This window comes from Carettochelys insculpta, chromosome 1 (genome assembly GCF_033958435.1).
Source record: "Carettochelys insculpta isolate YL-2023 chromosome 1, ASM3395843v1, whole genome shotgun sequence".
Taxonomy (NCBI): domain Eukaryota; kingdom Metazoa; phylum Chordata; order Testudines; family Carettochelyidae; genus Carettochelys; species Carettochelys insculpta.
In genome coordinates this window covers 318572069-318588489 of record NC_134137.1, presented here as the reverse complement: position 1 = coordinate 318588489, position 16421 = coordinate 318572069, and the positions used below count along the sequence as shown (strand labels likewise).

The 16421-nt window shown below is 50.1% G+C and overlaps 1 protein-coding gene and 1 long non-coding RNA gene across 3 annotated transcripts in view; one reads left to right on the top strand and one right to left on the bottom strand.

The window, feature by feature from the left end:
- Positions 1-5322, bottom strand: part of LOC142023194 (uncharacterized) — a 39937-nt gene extending 34615 nt beyond the window's left edge. Inside the window, exon 1 of the long non-coding RNA XR_012648150.1 lies at positions 5239-5322. This is a non-coding gene — a long non-coding RNA (uncharacterized LOC142023194). The remainder of the gene's footprint in view (positions 1-5238) is intronic.
- SLC16A7 (solute carrier family 16 member 7) overlaps positions 5265-16421 on the top strand; it is a 176457-nt gene continuing 165300 nt past the window's right edge. Inside the window, exon 1 of one of the 2 annotated variants that reach the window (XM_075013888.1) lies at positions 5265-5473. The gene's annotated coding sequence lies outside the window, so the exon portion shown is untranslated. Of the gene's footprint in view, positions 5474-6386; positions 6534-16421 lie in introns of those variants that run through there. The other variant, XM_075013898.1, reaches the window with a different exon arrangement.

Here is a 16421-nt window from a genome sequence, read left to right as displayed (position 1 = left end):
CTCCCCCCCCCGAAGAAAGAGCTGGCCTTTGCTTCCAGCTCTCAGCCTCTGCCATTTTATGTGGGTGACGTGGCATAGTCGCTATAAAAAGCAAGCAGCCAGCAAAGACCCACGTGGAGGTAGCTGCCTTCTGCAAAGATGAGTGAGGGTGGGTCGGGTGGGGGAGGAGGAGGATGGGATGAGATGAGAGGCTGGGGGTGCCTAGCTCAGGTGAGGGGGATGGGATAAGAGTGGGGAGGTGGTGATGCCTGGCTTTGTGGGACAAGAGGGGCTCAAGTGGACAGCTCATGACGTTCGGGCAGCTGACTGGCTTGTGGGACTCATGGTGCTTGGGCAGCTGGCTCCGGCATCCCAGGGTTCAAGCAGTTTGAGCTGGCAGCTGGCCCCAGCAGCACAGGGCTTGGGCAGCTCAGGCTGACAGGTGGGTGGCTGGCCCCAGCAGCACGGGGCTCAGGCAGCTGGCCCCAGCAGTGTGGGATTCAGGCAGCTCAGGATGGAAGGTGGGCGGCTTGCCTGGCAGCGTGGGGCTTGGGTGGGCAACTCAGGCAGTTGGCCTGTGGCTGGGGTGCATGGCTGGTGGGCAGGCAGCTGGTCCCAGCAGGGTGGGGCTCAGACAGCCAGCGGGCGGGCCAGTGGGCAGGTGGGCAGCTGACCCTGGTGGTGCGGGGCTCGGGCAAGTGGCTCTGGTAGCGCAGGTGTAAGGCAGGCAGGCAGCTGTCACAGCCAGGTCTGGTGGCCTGCAAGGGGCCAAGCAAAACTATTTGTGCTTGTTTTCAAATAACATTTTTATATCAAGTTTTTTGTATTTATTTTAAATTACAACTTGATTTTTTTTGTTAAAAGGGGGGTTGGATGATCATAAAGAAGAGGCTGGGGGCATGAGGGTTTCTCAAAACTCAAAAGGGGGGCATGATGCCAAAAAGTTTGGGAACCACTGCATTGTGGTCTATTTAACATGTATCTCTTTAGGATGCATTTTTCCCCACTTACTTTCTACTGTAAGTTGTGCACCTGACATGATAGACTATTCTAATAAGTATGGGGTGGTTGTACCAATTTCTGCTTATACATATAATACAAAACTGCTTTATGTAAGCAAGAGAAACTGCCTTTACCATCTATTTAAGACAGGCCCATACAATAGTGCTATATCACATCAGACCAGCTGTTTTGTTGAGACAGGGATGGGCAGTCTGGCTGCTCTCTGTCGACAGAGTGAATTGTTCTTTTGAGCTGCTTTATGTGCAGACACAATCTGTCAACAGAAGTTTTGCCAGGAAATTCTTTCCAACAGTGACAGAGGCTTCTTGTGCAGATATAGCCCATGGCTGAGAGGCAGAATGCTGCCGGTGTAATATGATGGGGTTTTTGGGCACAGCTAAGGAAATCAGTCCAGAGTACATATGCTTAACACCTGGCCACTTACAACCCCAGGCTGGGATTTCCTTCTCCCTAAGGCAAATCCAATCAGCCACAAAAGTACCTCTACCAGCCCCACTGGCAAGCCAGAAGCCACACCCGCAACCCCACAGGCTTCCCAGCTGCTATACCAGCCCAGACCAATAACCCCCAAACTCTCAAAACAAAAAAGCAGTCCAGTAGCACTTTAAAGACTAACAAAATAATTTATTAGGTGGTGAACTTTCATGGCACAGACCACTTCTTCAGGGGGAGAAACTAGCTCTCATAAAAGCAAGAGTAGATTAAGATAACACAGGCTAATGAGCGACTTGTGGATGGAAAGGGAAAAAAAGATAATAAAAGTGATGGCTGATTGAGAAAGGAAGTTATTGGAGGTCTACTTTCAGGAAGAAACAAGGTGACCATCGATCGCGTATTTGCTGGGACAGCCCTGTATTTCGGGCACCATTCTGGCACCCTGATTTATTTTGCAAAAGGGGCTAATTGCCCCGTATTTCACAGTGGTCACCGGCTTCTTCCAGCTGGGGTCACCGGGAGCTGGACCTGCACCACTGCCACCTGGTTTCCCCCACCTGTGGGAGCTGGGAGCCAGACTGCACGGCGGATCAGCTGCTGCCCAGCTTCCGCCAACAGGGGATGGAACTGAGCTGGGTCCGCAGGGGTTGGAGCGGAAGCTCGAGGCTTGAGCGGGGCCGCAGGGGTTGGGGCTGGAGATGCGAGGTGGGGTGTGGGGTGGGGTAACTGAAGAAATGTAACCTGGAATCTTACCCGTTATAGGGTAGACTTTCAAAGACTTTCAAGAATCAGCGTGTAACATTGCTGGCCTGCATCAATAGTTGTAATTGATGTATGTGAGGTATTGCTTAACAATTTTTCTCTCTAATCCTCCATTGTAAATAAACCTTTAGGGCTGCGTCTACACTAGCCAAAAACTTTGAAATGGCCATGCAAATGGCCATTTCGAAGTTTACTAATGAAGTGCTTAAATACATATTCAGCATCTCATTAGCATGCGGGCGGCCACGGCACTTCGAAATTGACGTGGCTCATCCAGAGGGGGCTCCTTTTCAAAAGGACCCCGGCTACTTCGAAGTCCCCTTATTCCCATTTGCTCATAGGAATAAGGGGACTTCGAAGTAGCCGGGGGCCTTTCGAAAAGGAGCCGCACGGCGGCGAGCAGCATCAATTTCAAAGTGCCGCGGCCGCCCGCATGCTAATGAGGTGCTGAATATGTATTTCAGCACTTCATTAGTAAACTTCAAAATGGCCATTTGCATGGCCATTTCAAAGTTTTCGGCTAGTGTAGACGCAGCCCTAAAGGTTTATTTACAATGGAGGATTAGAGAGAAATATTGTTAAGCAATACCTCACATACATCAATTACAACTATTGATGCAGGCCAGCAATGTTACATGCTGATTCTTGGAAGTCTTTGAAAGTCCACCCTATCACAGGTAAGATTCCAGGTTACGTTTCTTCAGTTACTGGAGAACTGGAGATCTGGCAAGCTGAAGTCAGCAAGCTGGAACATGGATCCTTGGAACAGGAACAAAGACAGGAACAAAAGACATAGGCTGTGTCTACACTAGCCTAAAAGGACCCCGGCAACTCTGAAATCCCTTTATTCCTATCTGCTGATAGGAATAAGGAGATTTCGAAGTTGGTGGGGTCCTTTCGAAAAGGACCCCCATCTGGACAAGCCGTGGCAATTTCAAAGTGCCGCGGCTGCCGGCATTCTAATGAGGCGCAAATATGTATTTCAGCACTTCATTAGTAAACTTCGAAATGGCCATTTGCATGGCCATTTTGAAGTTGTGGGCTAGTGTAGACACAGCCATAGACTCTCCCTAAAATGGATGCTGCTAGACCCTTTTATAGTTTTCTCCTGTGAAGGGAAAAAGCCCTTTCTCCTCTCATAAGCCATTCAGGGTCAACGTCATCTGACTCAGGTAAGCCTCTGTGGCAAAATGCCATTGGTTGCTGGTTTTGCTAGCACACCCTAGTCATTTACATGCCAGATGGAACGGATGTCTGGGCTTCTGATTTCAATTCCTTTACTCAGCCCAGGTCACCTGACCAGCAAGCTGCATTCTATTGACAAGTCCCAAATTTCTGAAAGGTGCATTGGACATCTGAGCCTTTGTTTATAGTCCATCATCCTTGCTGGGGTGGTGACCACACCTCCCAGTGTGTACTCCTAGCTCTGAATATTTCTAACATAACTACAGACCTAAAAACTATAACTTTACCTAACAACATAATACAAACATATAAGTAGCACACAGATTCAGGATATCATCAGCTTTCATTAGATACCTCACACAACCCCCTCACACACTATTTGGGGCCAACAGATAATCTGGGCACATAAAATGGCTTTCATATCCATTAAAAAAATCCAATCATGTGAGAGCAGGCAAAAGTGCTGAGTTTAGTCAAAAAACTGTCAACAAAATGCATTTTGTGTGTGGACATTCCACAAGTCTTGTCGACAAAACCATGGTTTTGTTGGAGAAGCTCTCTTGTGTAACCATAGCCTATATCTAAAAGGACACCCCACTTCCAAATTTCAAGCCCTGGACTCAACAATGGGAATGTTAAAGCTCTTCAAGAAAAAGGTTACCAGAATTTATTATTAGCATGGGTGAAATGATTTTTTTTCTGTAACCTCATTCTTAGAAACAGAACTATTTTAGCTTCCAAACTTTCTAAAAATTTCCTCCTGACACAGACATCTGACATGGAAAATTTTGACCTGAAGGTTAAAGTGCTGCAAAAATGTAAGCAGTTGAAAACTGGATCATGCACTGGGAAGTGTTAAGCACGTAATAAAAAGAGCTAGGAGAGCTTGACACTGCCTGCCAAATGCAAGAGTGTCATGTGAAAGGTGTCAACCTTGACAGGTCTTCATGGATCAAGTACCCCTGTATTTCCCTTCTCCTCCCTAAAAGAAATAACCAACCAACCAAAAAAACACAAAAATAAACAAACAAACAAAAAAACCCTCAAATGTACACCATGCACTTATTTGTTCATACCGAAGGGTGGGGCTCTCAGTTTACCCTGTAAGTGTGTATGTGTCTGGGGGAGGAGTGATCTCTGGAAAAAAGTCTTCCTGGGTTCTGGGAATGAACAAAATTAGGGAAGCTGTCTACCCCCAGCCACTAATGACCCTCTTATTGGACACCCGCTCCCCCTAACATTTGCATGTCTTGTCTGACACCCTCTCCTCCTGCCATTTCCCCCCTGGTCTGACACCGGCTGCCTTCTCCCTACTGCCCCATGGTCTGACGCCCGCTTCCCTCCTTCTTTCCCCCTTGTCTGACACCTGCTCCCTTCCAGCTACTGCTGCTTGGTCTGCCACCCGCTTCCCTACTCCAGCAGTCTGGTGGTCTGACATCCACTCCCCTCCTTCCACTGCCTCCTGATCTAACACCTGATCCCCCCACGCCTCATTGTTGCCTTGGTCTGACACCCACTCTCATCCCAATACTGCCCCCTTGTCTGACACCTGCTCCCCTCCCTTTACTGTTCCATATCTGATACCCGCTCCCCTCCCCACCACTGCCCCAGGTCTAACTCCCAATCCCTCCCCCCACACTACCCCAGCTCTGACACCCGCTCCACTCCCCTCCCCGCAACGCCCCAGGCCTGACTCCCACTCCCTGCCCCCACTGCCCCAGCTCTGATGCCCGCTCTCCCCACCGCTGGCGTTCCTTCAGCTGGCCGGGAGCCCGACGGGGAGGCCCAGGAGGCGTCTCCGGCAGCAGCCTCCTCCCCACCCCCGCCTGCCGCTCCGGCTAACCCCTTTGTCACCTTGCCCCGGCGGCCGGGCCCCGCACTCCGCGCAAGCACCGGGCTGCGGCAGCAGGTCCGGCAGCAGCAGCCGCCGGCTCGCACCGGGGCTCCCTCCTCCTCCGGCGGCTGCCGGGGCCACGTCATGGGGAATAAATAAATAAATAAATAACTCGCCCCCGCTCGCCCAGTGGCAGCGCGAGGAGCCGGCGGCGGCGGGATTAGACCGGCCCACCCAGCCCCAGCCGGAGAGCAGGTAACTTAACCGAGCCGCCAGGGGCTGCCCTGGGCCCCGGCCCGGCCGGGAGCGGGAGGAAGGGGACTAGCTCCGGCCTGGGGTGCGCGTCGCCCTCCCTGCACACACAGGCAGCGGCCGCTGCTCTTGCTGCTGCTGCTGCCTGGGGGCTGCCCTGCAGGCGGCGGACTGCGCTGGGCTCCGGCGGCCCCACGCCCCGCACGAGGAGCCGCTGCCATTGGCTGCTGGGCGCGAGGCCGGGTTGCCCCGCGGGCTCGCGCCCGGCCAGTGCCACAATCCCCCGCGGAGGAGGTGTGGGAGGGGGTAGGCGCGGGGCCGGGAGCCCCGCGCGTTGGGCTGCTCTTGCGGGGCGGGCGAGGCCCCGCTGCCTGCCACGCGCCGCTCTCCCGAGGCAGGAGCTGAGCGACGGGTACCCCGGGCAGCCCGGCCCGGCTCCCTCACAGGAGCGCGCGCGCGCCCGTGCAGGGCCGTCGCTGCAACCGCTGCCGCGCGGGGGGCTGCGAGCGGGGCGCGGCGCCCAGCCCCGCACGTCAATGAAACGTCTGTGGGAAGGGGCGGGGGCCGCATCGCCGTGCACAGCCACACACAGCGCTGACACCGCGAGCGGGGGGGGGGGGCGCACCGCCGTGTGCAATCACACACAGCACTGCCTTGTCCAGGGCGGCAGCCGCTGCAGGGATGCGCGTGGCTGTGCACGGCGGTGCGCTACCGCACCACCGTGCACAGCCACGCGCATCCCTGCAGCGGCTGCCGCCTTGGGCAAGGGGCGGGGACCCCCCCACGCGCACGCGCACGCACGAGGTGCACCCGTCTGTAGGTCACCCCCCCAAAAGTCTCAGCCAAGCCGCGTGCACACACAGGCTGCGCCCCTTGGTTCTGTGCCAGGCCGACGCCCCCCCCTCCCCTCCCCAGTGGCGGGGTTCACCCCGGCAGCCCCCTGCGCCGCCGAACTCCACGGCCCAGACGGGGTCTGGGTTGCAGGCTCAGCCCAGGCGGCCGCGGCGCCCCCGTTGCGTCCCGCGGCAGCCGGTTGTGATGGGGAGCGGCGCTGCGCGGAGAGGTAGGAGCTGACACAGGCTGGGTGTCCGCACTGCAGCAGCAGGAGGAGGAGGAGGAGGCGCGGCGGCGCTGCGACGTCCCCGCGGGTCTCTTTAGCTTTCTCCGCGCACAGCCCGGCCCTTTGCCTCCCTCCCGCGTCAGGGCAGACGGGCATCGCCGCGGGGAGCCGGAGACGGCCGGACCGGGGCTGCTGCAGGGTCTGCTGCGCCTCCCCGCCCCCCGCCTCGGCCAATGGGAGAGGGAAGGGGAAGGAGGCGTCAGGACCGGCAGAGGAGGCGAGCGGGCTCGGCCGGCGTCTCCCCGTTGGCCTGTGCCGGGGGAGCTGGGGCCGGATGGAGCGCGGAGTTCACGCCGCGCTTGTCTGGCCAGGGTTGCAGCGTACAGAGGCGCTTGCACGCTGGGGAAGAGTCCGCAGGGAAACGTGGGGACGTCTGAATGTCGTTATGGGAGGCGGGGCTGGAGGAAACAGATCCTGTCCTGGCAGCCGGCTGAGCCGCAGGGAAATCGGGCCGCAGTGGTGCTCCCGAGCAGAAGCGGGAAAAGGATTGTGCTTGAGAACGAGTCTCCAGCGTCCCTCGGGAAAACCACTTGTGTAAAAGTACACACATGCATGTGCACAAACACACCTCACGTCTTCATTGGGTTCAAGTACCTAGAGGTGAAAGCAGCTGCACTTTTACTCAAGTAACTTTTTGGCTATTTTTCCACCTCTGCTGACTTAGCAGTCCTAGGCTATGTCTACACAAGAGCGGAAAGTCGAGTTAAAGGCACGTAGCTTGATTTTACTGTTTGACTGTCTTCACCATGAATACCATGAGGTTGAATTTAAGGAGCACTAGGAGTGACGTTCTTGGGTCGACCATCCAATGTGGCGAAACGCCAAGTTCAAATTTGAAAGGGTTCATGCTAGTGTGGAAACTGATTCTTTAAATTGGTTTTATTGGCCTGTAGTGGAAGCCCACAGTGCCCTGAATGCATACAGTCTGTCTGCTTTCACCCCCCCTGCTATCCAGATGTGCAGGAAGTAGGAAACAGGAAGCCTGGCATTTTGAATTCATTTCGTTATGACCAGCATGACGATTGCATCTAGCCATGAAAGAGAGCCCCAGCATGGTGCCATCAGGAGAACCAGGGTCTCAGTTCATCTGGCAGGCTAGCCCAGTCCCCATCTCACCATGTGGTGGCTTGGCTGTAGGGACCAGACAGTAGCACATTAGATAGTGGGGTGGCATGCCATGCCCTCCTGCAGGGTGAAGGCTTCTTCCCTGCACAGGATGTAGCAGGAGAGTCTGAGAAACTTCTTTTCTGTGCTTCACATTTGTGTGGGGCAGCCCCCTCCCCAGGATCCGTGCAATCAGCGGTATAGCCCCCACCACATCACATGGCTAGCCCCCTCAGCACCGTGCGGCTGGCATGCCAACCCCGCCCCAGCCCACAACGCGGCAACGTGTGTGGGGGTCGTTCTTACAGAGAGTGGCATGTCCTGCATTGTGTGGAGTGAAGGCTTCCTCCCTGCACTGGATTTAGCAGGAATGTCTGAGAAACTTCTTTTCTATGCATCACGTTTGTATGGGGTAGTTCTCCTCTCTTCTGGGCACCATGTGGCTGGCGGGCGGGCTAGCTCCCTGCCCCAGCACACCACATGGGTAGCCCCCACTCACCCACCCACTACACCGCATGGCTAGCCCCCGCCCCACCACATCATGTGTCTACCCTGTACCTACCACACCATGTGCTGGCTGTGCATTGTGGACCATGCTTCCAGACAGCAGCATATCCTGGCTTGCGCAGGTGAAGGCTTCTGTGCTTTACATTTTCCAGGAGCTCACCAAGCACCGAGGGGCTTGTTCCCCCCATGGCAAAGATTATTGTGGGCTGGCTGGCCCCTGCAAGGCAACGTGTGCTGGAGGGATGGCTCCCATGGCGGGAAGTATTTTTGGGGGCAGGTGCTGGGGGGATGGCTGCCCCTACAGTAAAGATTTTCAGGGATTGGCTGGCCCCAGTGAGGCAATGTGCTGGCGGGGGATGGCTAAAAGAAACCAGGTGTCAATAGGAGCCTTAACTGGCGCGTACTAGCTGAGTTTAGTTGAGGAGCCAGCCCCTGGCTGCACCTATTTTCAGGGCTTCCCCCCACCCCGACCCTTTTTGGGTACACTGCTCAGGTATTCTCCCTTCCCAAAGTGTGTGGCCTGGGGGAGCCACAGTCTCAGCAGTGGCCTGTTTGCTGTATTTTAATCCAGGGAAAAGGAGCCAAGTGACCTGTTGACATGATTCTCTCCCTACCTTTCTGCCTGTGATCTGGTTTTAATCCACTGTTACCATAAACAACATTCCTTTTGAAAGGTGTTCTTTCACTGGGGAGCAGGGGGGAGTAAAACTAGTTGAAGTACCTGTTGACATGGAACAGGCAGCTGGAACACATACACTGTAGTATGTGGGTTGAGAGTTACCTGACGTGCTGTGTTATGAAAGGTGTTCTTTCACCAGGGCAAAATTAGTTGAGGCACCTGTTGAAATGGCAAAGTGAGCTGCAGCAAATACACTGTAATATGTGGGGTTGACGGTTCCCTGGAGTGCTGCCTTATGAAAGGAGTTCTTTCAGCAGGGGGAAAACTAGTTGAGGTACCTGTTGACATGGCACAGTCAACTGGGTGCTCCCAGAGCACATCTGTGAAGGGTGCTTCAGCTTCTGAACACTGCCACCTCTTTGGTTTTCTTTCCTTGGTATTCCCAACTTTCCTTCTCTGTTAATAATATTAAGTCTTTCTCTATTCACATGGATCCAGATTATTCCACTGTTTGGTGTTCTTTCACCGGGAGAAGATTAGTTGAGCAACCTGTTGATGTCGTGCAGTCATGGTTTTCTTTCCCTTGGGATTCCCTACTTTTCCTTCTTTCCTTCTGAAAAATGGCTGTTTGCTTTCAATGGGAGGGGAATGAGGGCAGTGCAGTCTGGGAAGATGACAGTGGGTGCTCTCAGGACACATTTGGTTAAAAGGTTCATAAGGTGGACGACTCAAATAATTTCACTCATCGGGGAAAGAGACTTCTGAAAAATGGCCGTGTTTTTATAGGGAGGAGAATGAGGGCACCGCGATGTGGGAAGATCACATCACATGGCCACAACACCTTGCAGGGTATTTTTTCCCATAATGCACCATGAAAACACCCCAAATGTTATGGGGATGAGGGATAGGTTCTCACAATGCGCTGCTGCAACAGTCAAACTTTAGGCAATGCACTAAGTCAACTGTGTGGACAGGTGCGGATACTCAACTTTGACTTTATAAAACCCAGTGTTATAAAGTTGACATTGATAAATATGACTTTATTTCATAGTGTAGATGTAGCCCTAAAGTATTTTTTGCTTTGATTACTACTACAATAATTATTGTGTTGGTTATGGTTGGTAGTTATTGATCCAGCTGTGCCACAGGCAGTGTATAGAGGGAGAAGTGAAGTGCAGGAGTTAGTTTTGTTATTGCAGCATCTTGACATACTTTAGCGTACATCCTGGATGCAAAGTAGTCCTGAAGTTCCTTCACAGAACTTTCCAGTTTGAGGGGCTTCCTTAGCAGGAGGAGCACGATTATGCCTTCACCACCACCCACCCACAAGCATCATTCTGTTGCAGAGTGCTCTGGAACTGGGGCATCACTGAAGCCCTGCTACCAAGGCCTCAGCTATTTCTAGCTGCTGGAATGGCTCACGTAAAATGACAGCTGAGGCACAAGATCAGAGCAGGTCAACAAGCTGCCTTAACCGACGCTGAGGTTTAACTGTACCCTGGCTGTTGGCAAATCCGCAGTCCCTGTCCCAGGCACAATGTCAACATATGAATGAATGAATGAATCCCCCTGAGTGATCACATGTTAGGCAGGGATAGTTCAGACATCAGGTGCTCAGTGGTGAAATTTTCTTACTGAGGTTATTGTTGAACTCCTATGTGGTGAACATTTAAGAGCAAACTGAGGTCAGTGGCTTGTGGAGTCTTTCATATATGTTACACTGGCCTTAATTGTAATTCTTTGCATTTCTGTAGCTCAGGCTCCTTGCTGAATAATAATGAAATAGCTGCATGGAGTTTCCATTGCAAGGGCAGGGTTGTAAATGCAGCAGCACACTAGATAAGCTTAGCAACATACCAGTCCAGGTTTATGAGTTGAAGCATATGAAGGTCATGCTTAAAGGCAAACATTTTGAACAGAGAGAAGAAGTAGTAAAAGTAATTACAAGAGAGGGCCAATAAAGGAAGGATAAAATATTTACATTTAAATTTGTTATTTTGTGGAATAATAAGATACATATTTTAAATAGAATCTTCCTATCTCTCCTTCAGTTCTAGACTGCATATCAAAGTTATTTAATATTGAACATTTCTGGTACTCTTCTTGTTAAAGAAACAGAGAGATAGCCATGCTAGTTTATATACTATCAAAACAAAAAAGCAGTCCAGTAGCACTTTAAAGACTAACAAAATAATTTATTAGGCAATGAGCTTTCGTGGGACGGACCCACTTCTTCAGATCATAGCCGTACCAGAACAGACTTAATATTTAAGGCACGGAGAACCAAAAATAGTAATGAAGGTTGACAAATCAGAAAAATATTATCAAGGTGAGCAAATCAGAGAGCAGGGGGCTCCCTCTGCTCTCTGATTTGCTCGCCTTGATAATATTTTCCTGATTTGTCAACCTTGATTATTATTTTTGGTTCTCCATGTCCTAAATATTGAGTCTGTTCTGGTACGGCTATGATATGAAGAAGTGGGTCCGTCCCACGAAAGCTCATTGCCTAATAAATTATTTTGTTAGTCTTTAAAGTGCTACTGGACTGCTTTTTTGTTTTGATAAAGAGATAGCCATGCTAGTTTATATACTATCTCTTTATCAAAACAAAAAAGCAGTCCAGTAGCACTTTAAAGACTAACAAAATAATTTATTAGGCAATGAGCTTTCGTGGGACGGACCCACTTCTTCAGATGATAGCCGTACCAGAACAGACTTAATATTTAAGGCACGGAGAACCAAAAATAGTAATGAAGGTTGACAAATCAGAAAAATATTATCAAGGTGAGCAAATCAGAGAGCAGGGGGCTCCCTCTGCTCTCTGATTTGCTCACCTTGATAATATTTTCCTGATTTGTCAACCTTGATTATTATTTTTGGTTCTCCATGTCCTAAATATTGAGTCTGTTCTGGTACGGCTATGATCTGAAGAAGTGGGTCTATTCTAGGAAAGCTCATCGCCTAATAAATTATTTTGTTAGTCTTTAAAGTGCTATTGGACTGCTTTTTGCTTCTTGATAAAGGGTGCTGAAGGGTTGCAGTTTCATCAGAAGAGAGTAGAGAATGGCTTTTTTTATGAGTTAAACATTCCTCTGGAGTATGTAACTTAGTATGGAGTAATAACTGTGTGTGAACTGTGTGTGAACTTTTAGTGATGCTATCTTGTCTTTTCCCCTAAATAAAAGCAGTGGTTTTCAGGACTACCTCCCAGTTAGAAATATTTTCATTATTTTGTAAAAATGTGACTCTACCAGCATACCCAGTATTTGTGTTTGTTCTGCCTGTATTTATCTTACAAATTACATGTTTACATTTCCCCATTCTGTTTTCTTATCTGACAGAGGGTCCTTATTGTGACTGCAGGTTACCTTCCTAAATAATACAACTTACGGTGAAACGACTTATAAAGTGGAATTAATATCCATAAGGAATAATGTAATTAGCTTGAGATACGTTCCAAACACATACAGTTCACACAAGTGTGGTCCATATACTGTACCTATAACCCACAAAAACAGTACATAGAAATAGAACAGAAATAAGTAAATAGAATAAATATATATATATATATAATAATAAATAATAACATAAACAAATAAATAAATGCAGAAAGATAAGCCAGCTCCCAGCTAGTGCCCATGGGCTCCCCACCACTCCCTGCCAGCTTCCCACCTGTTCCCACATCTCCCTGCTGGATCCCTGCGGCTTCCCTCTGGCTCCCTGCCAGCTCCCCACCTTTCCCGCTGGCTCCCTGCCAGGTTCCCGCTGCTCTCCCAGTTACCTGCCAGTATAACCCACATACAAGTAGTAGCACCTAGACCACTTCACAGCAAAAGAAAGTGTCCTCTACAGCCTAGGCTGAGAGCCAGCTGACCTTTAGCTCAATCTGTAGAGGTGCTTGCACTAAGTTTCAGAGGTACCAGCCTCAAGCCTGCCTGGGAGTAGTTACACCAGCTCACTTCCAGGGCCCCTGCACTACAGCACCTGCTGTCTGGCCACAACAGATCTCTGCTATGTTCCTGGCTTTTGGTCCCTTGGTTCCTAAACAACGTAAGTGTGGATTAGTGTGATTTACAATGAATCTGCTTTCCTGAATTACTTAATGGAGTATATGCAAAATGACTTATAGCAAAGCAACTTATGATGAGGACCCCCTGTAGGTTTAGCAGTCCTAGTCGTGCAGACTATATACAACCTGATTTCATCTGCTGAGGGGCTGGTGTACATACTTACTAGCTAATCCATTTCAGTGTTATACCTATATAGAGCCATATTTATACATTAGTCATTGTATCCTAAGAACTTTTTAAAAATCACAAATCAGGGACAGAATAAATCAGAAGATCTAGGTTTCCTCTCTGGCTCTGATTCACCGTGAGACTTTGGGCATATCACTTAATCTTTCATACTGGGGATTTCTTCTTTACACAGTGGAATGTATGATGGCTACCTACCTTTGCAAAGATCTTTGAGGTCAACAGATAACATAAAGCCATAAGAATGCTATTATTGTTTACAATTACCATGTTTATTATTGTTGATTAGTAGACAAAGTGACTATAAAAAGAACTGCAGTCTCTGAAATGCCAACAAACAGTGCAGTAAACATTGCACAACTAGTTGGTTTGATTTCCCTTCCCTCAGTCTTTCTGTGCTCTAGGCAGGCCTCAAGTGCTGTGTCTACACTAGAGCAATCTGTTGACAGAAGTTACTGTTCAATTCTTCCAACAAAACTTCTGTCGACACATTGTGGCCAGACTGCAAAATAGATCAAAAGAGCGATCTGCTCTGGCAACAAAGAGTGGCCGGACTACCCGGCTGCTCTCTCGACAAAACAGCCAACTGGAAGCAAAGCAGACAGGGTTGCACGGTGTCCTGGAAGCCCGGACTGTCAAGAGAGAGCCCCCCGGAACATCCAAATTGGCTTTCTATCAACAGAGGTGTTCTGCCTCATGGGGGAGTGGCAGAATGCTGTTAACAAAAGTGCCGTGTTCTGTCGATTTACTATTGACACATCACCTTGAGAATGTGGACACTCTGCAGGTTTTGTGTACAAAATGCCAATTTTGTCAACAAAACTCTCTAATGTAGACATAGCCAAGGATATCACCTAAATGCTTTCTTGGTACTTTGAATATATGAGTATAGAAGGAAAGAAAATACAGAGTGTAGGGAGGGAAACAACAAATGTAAAGGGGAGAAAAGAAAACAGATTGAGGGAAGGAAAGATGGGATTATGGGGAAACTAGCTCTCATAAAAGCAAGAGTAGATTAAGATAACACAGGCTAATGAGAGACTTGTGGATGGAAAGGGGAAAAAAGATAATAAAAGTGATGGCTGATTGAGAAAGGAAGTTATTGGAGGTCTACCTTCAGGAAGAAACAGGGTGACCATCGGTCGCGTGTTTGGTGGGACAGCCCCGTATTTCGGGCACCATTCTGGCACCCTGATTTATTTTGCAAAAGGGGCTAATTGCCCCATATTTCACAGTGGTCACTGGCTTCTTCCAGCTGGGGGTCACCGGGAGCTGGACCTGCACCACTGCCACCTGGTTTCCCCCACCTGTGGGAGCTGGGAGCCAGACTGCACGGCGGATCAGCTGCTGCCCAGCTTCCTCCAGCAGGGGATGGAACTGAGCTGGGTCTGCAGGGATTGGAGTGGAAGCTTGGGGCTTGAGCAGGGCCGCGGGGGTTGGGGCTGGAGATACGAGGTGGAGCGTGGGGTGAACCAGGGCTTCACTGAGGTCGGATCCGGGGCCTGGATGGCAGGGATTGGTGCAGGGTTTCTGGAGCTGGGGCTGAGGGGGCTGCAGCCAGAGGCACGGGGGGCTGAGCCAAGCCATGGAGGTTGGAGCGGGGGCTGGGGCCAAGAGTGGAGGTTGGAATGGGGCTGCTGGAGCTGGGAGAGGGGCGGGGGGGCTGGAGCTGAAGCCACGGGGGTTTGGGGGTGTGAACTGTGGCCGCAGTGGAGTTGGAGCCGGAGCCGCCCAGCTTCCCTCAGCTGGGGTAGCCAGGAGCTGGACCTGTGTAGTGGTACTGGCTGCCACCCACAGCTCGGGGAAGACAGAAGCTTCGCTGCTGGGGAGGTGGGGGGGCAGCCCTGTTCCTGGTGCCCCGGATAGGGTGACCATGCATCCCATTTTGGTTGGGATGGGGGTTATTTCCATGTCCATATTTGGCCAGGGGAGATACAGTCACTCTAGGAAGAACTCATATGCCTTAACCAGAACACAAAGTATATGTTTATAGATTTTGAAACCTTGATACCCGCTCACTCCCAGTTTATAAAAGAGGCAGCATATTTAAAAAATACTGTTTTCATGCACACTGTCTCCACGGAGTCAGCCTTGGTTTAGTACAAATCATGTAAGTACTGCCTAGACATTTCTCCAGATCTGAAAGCTCATCATCTAATCCATAATGTTGTTAGTCTTTAAGGTGCCCCAGGACTACTTTCTTTGTTTTGTGAAGATAGAAGATACAGACTAACACGGCTACTTCTCTGAGACTAGACATTTCCTGTCTGTTACTAGTGACTGTTCTAGTAATTTCTAAGCAGTCATTCTATAATCTATTATATTTGAGAATTTATGTTACATTTGTAAGTGGCATCCTGGAGGAGTTGTACCCCAACCCTCACTTGCCCAAACACATTTCTGTGCCACTTGAGCTGAAAGACTAACTCCCAAAACCGAGCACGCTATACAATCAAGACACATTACAAACTGGCTATCTAGATTGGAGTCCAGTCTTGAAGCAGTGCAGGTATTTTTATTGTTCCTTTCTTCCTCTGACTCCCTCACTGATGGACTAAAATTGAATGTTTTCACATAAGTATGTTTTAATGACATATTTTAATAATGAGAGGATAGTTGTTGAGATTTGAGTCCTACGTCCTTCTTGTCTTACCCAAAAGGCATTGTAAGCAATTGTGGTGTGGTCCTGGGAATGCCACATACAGTGTATGCAGTCCATCTGCTCTTTGTGCACAGAAGCCTGCTCTGTCTAGGCCTATGTCTGCAAGGCCAAGTTATCTCAAAATAACAGCAGTTATTTCAAAATAACTGCAGCGTCTAAATGATGCACATACGATTTCAAAATAAATTTGAAATAGCTGGTGCGTTATTTCAATTCTGGTAAACCTCATTTCCTGAGGAATGACACCTATTTTAAAATCAGCCATAATGGGTTCCAATGGCACTATTTCAAAATAGTGCTATGTGCCTGGAAATGCTATTTTGAAATAGCTGGGTACTACAGTAAACCCTCAATTTATGTGGAGGTTGCATCCTGTGCAACCTCCTTGTAAATCAAATTTCGTGTAAATGGAGGGGGCAGGGTTTGAGGAGCTCCCTGGAGCTCCCCGGAATTCCCCTGGCTTGGGGAAGTGAGTGGCTGGAGCCTCTGCTCCGGCTGGTGGCTCTGGATCCCCCTGCAGGCAGGTGGGGTCTGCGTTAGGGTTGGGATGGGGTGCCTCCTTCTCCAGCCGCTGGCCATGTGGAGCAGCCACAGTGCCCCTACTACCCGCCAGCTGAGGCTTCGCTTGGCCCCTGGGCTGCTCGGGCAGTGGCAGCTCCAGCCCTGGTGCTGGAGCCCTGGGC